The sequence below is a fragment of the Mustela putorius genome, unplaced genomic scaffold, assembly GCF_011764305.1.
Source record: "Mustela putorius furo isolate JIRA1106 unplaced genomic scaffold, ASM1176430v1.1 tig00000779_pilon_pilon_pilon, whole genome shotgun sequence".
NCBI lineage: Eukaryota > Metazoa > Chordata > Mammalia > Carnivora > Mustelidae > Mustela > Mustela putorius.
The window spans coordinates 89,148-92,717 of record NW_025421477.1 but is presented as its reverse complement, the minus strand read 5'-3'; positions in this window follow the sequence as shown (position 1 = coordinate 92,717).

Here is a 3,570-nt window from a genome sequence, read left to right as displayed (position 1 = left end):
GAAAACATTATATAGAGAGAGTATCGTATGTATTTTCAAACTTCCTAAATAGGAGCATTAATAATATACCCATAAAGTAATTCAGTTAACTACCATGAGGCTAAACTTCTGAGATTCTACAATTGACACATATGACAAAACAAAAAATCCAAAAGCAAAAAATAAATAATACAGAAAAATTGAGGTAACACACATTTGCCAGACATATTTCTGACCAGCTTAAAAATAATCAAATCTTCAGGGAAGAGGCACCACGCAAATGGAAGATTATTTAGAAAGCCGTATTCTAGTAGGACTAAGGAGGAAAATAAAATAAATGAAAGAGGAAGTAATCAAGTCTCTAATAGCTGGGAAAACTAATAACCCAGGATGCCCTTGCGACTCATTAGAGTAAACAAGAGGAAATGAAAACCTGTATACTGATAGCCCAGTCAACGTTTTTAATCCATGGAAATTAAAGCTAGAGAGAATATTGTAAAATAAATTCACAGAAAATCCTGACATACTGTTGTAGATTTTAATGTCTTCAATTTAATTATACCTGTTTTTCCTCTTATTTTTATTCTATCAACTAACATGATACACAAAAGCAAAGTGAGAAAGAATGATGGAATCAACATTTATAGACCAAATAATTTCCAAATATGCATTTAGCTGGAAGCCTTATATTTCTCTCAGTACTTCTGGGCATTTTATGCATTTATCCAACAGTCATCATTCAGAAATTCAGTCTCATTATCTCCATGTCACCATGTATCATACCTTTTTGGATTGTGCTAATGACAAGAATCTTCAATGAAATAGCCCTAATTTTACATAAATGGTTCCTATTTCATTTTCTTTCATTCCTATAATCAATTACTTATACATTTTTCAATTCTTTCTTCAAAACAAATAATCTACCTCTCACCCTACTGTCTATTTTTTTCCCCTTTAACCTTAGCTCTAAACATTACAAGGTCAGGCTTTATTTTATGTAAGTTCCAAATATATTTGGACATATTAAGGGTGTTCAAGTATTTTGGATTGACTTAAGAATATACAAATTGGATTCTGTATCACAAAATAATTGAATTTATACAATTCAATATCTTATTCTAATGTATTTCTTTAATGCTTAGTGTTGTTTTATAAACATTTAAGATTATATCAATATGGATAATGGTATTTTACTGATTATATAAATGCACTGAAAGAATTTGTGTCAAAATTTTGTGTGTTTACGGATGTATGTCTACATGGGATGCATGTACTTAGAAAAAAAATTTTTTTTAAATGTGAACTACCAAGAACACAAATGCATCCAGAACTTTTATAATTAGTCTCAAGCCTGAACAAATTCATTAGCCTAAAATTAATTAGGCTAGGCCAACATTTTTTGCCACTCTCTCCCCACACTGCCCCCAGTCCTCTATCCTGCTGCTTCCTCTGCCTATCCTTTGAGCCTTCTTACTCACCTCTTGGTAATTTCATTTGGATTCCTTATAACTGGCCTTGGCTTTTCCCTTCTGTTCTAGCCTTTGTCACTGGTACTATACATCATGTTTCCACCTCTAATTCCATCAGTGGTGTCATTTGAAACCTTTGTTTGTTTGCTTATGTTATTATATTTTATATCACTATGAGAAAAATAATATGAGAAACCAATGAAATGAGAGATAGCTTGGAAATCTGTAAATGAATTTATTTACAGTGAAATGAAATATATAATTGCAAATATATTTCCACATATACACCCCCAAGAGAAGGAGTGAGGGATATGTGTTTCATCAGCAGCACAGCCAGCTCTCTGTAGCAATAGGAGCTTCTCTTTCACTCCATTCCTAGAGCACACAAATCTTAGACAATGAAACACAGCAGCACAGATGGGATATTTCCCTCACAGGATATGAGTGATTTTAATGAGGCTTGAAAATTGTCACCTTCATAGATGAATGTATTTACATTTTTTTCTTATTTATTCAGCTATAGCTGACTATAGTTTTCTTGTCCTCCTGATGCTTTTCCTGATGATACCATAGATTTATGCCACTCTACAGTAATCAAAAAAATCCTTTATTATATATGTTTATTTGCTTTTTCTAACACACTGCAATATTTTATTTTATGTGATTAAGTCATTAATGATATTAAGCAACTTGCTGAAATAAAATCTCACATCTAGTAAGTCAGGGACAAAACTCAGATGTTCCGTTTTTGGTTCAGCATTTTAAAATACTGTACTTTGTTTCTCAATAAAATCATTCAGATTGTTGTTCTCCTATTGACTTTTTAAACTTCAATTTCAAAATCTGCTTATTTCTAATTCCTAGACTGAATTCCAGCTGGATCCATCATATAATGTATTTTGTCCAATAATTTTACTTGACCCACAGAAAGAGAAATTGATTTATAATTGAAGTATATTTATGGCCATGGTGTTCCAAATGAAATATGATATTTTATTTTATTTATTTATTTAAGAGAGAGAGCATGAGAGGGGAAAGTTCAGAGGGAGAAGAGGCTCCTCGCTGAGCGGAGAGCCCAATGTGGGACTCAATCCCAGGACTCCAGAATCATGACCTGAGCCAAAGGCAGTCACTTAACCAACTGAGCCACCCAGGTGCTCTGAAATATAATATCTTAAATGACAAAATTTTGTAATTTAGTAACTTGATTCTCAAGCCTTGCATATAAAATGTATTATATTTTGTTGCTTTGATTGAGTCACTCATTGGCTTTATGTATATTTTGTTCTCTTCTATTTCCTTTATTTCTAGAAGAGCTGCTTGCACGCAATACATGTTTTTAAAAAGTAAACAAAAAATTAATGAATGGACTCTGAAAAACAACTTGAGGGCTTTGAAGGAGCAGTGGGTGGGAGGTTGGGGGAAACAGGTGGTAGGTATTATGGAGGGCACGTATTGCATGGAGCACTGGGTGTGGTGCATAAACAATGAATTATGTTATGCTGAAAAGAAATTTAAAATTTTTTTTAAAAAATTAATGAATGGGTGTCCATTTCTCTAGCAGTAGAACTTAAAAATAAATTAGTATATGGACCTTCAACTCTATGGGCAAATAATCTTCAACAAAACAGGAAAAAATATACAGTGGAAAAAACAGTCTCTTCAATAAATGGTGCTGGGAAAAGTGGACAACTATATGTAGAAGAATGAAACTCGAACATTCTCTTACACCATACACAAAGATAAACTCAAAATGGATAAAAGACCTCAACGTGAGACAGGAATCCATCAGAATCCTAGAGGAGAACATAGGCAGTAACCTCTTCAATATCATCCACAGCAACTTCTTTCAAGATATGTCTCCAAAGGCAAAGGAAACAAAAGCGAAGATGAACTTTTGGGACTTCATCAAAATCAAAAACTTCTACACAGCAAAGGAAACAGTCAACAAAACAAAGAGTCAACCCAAGGAATGGGAGAAGATATTTGCAAATGACAGTACAGACAAAAGGTTGATATCCAGGATCTATAAAGAACTCCTCAAACTCAACACACACAAAACAGACAATCATATCAAAAAATGGGCAGAAGATATGAACAGACACTTCTCCAATGAAGACAT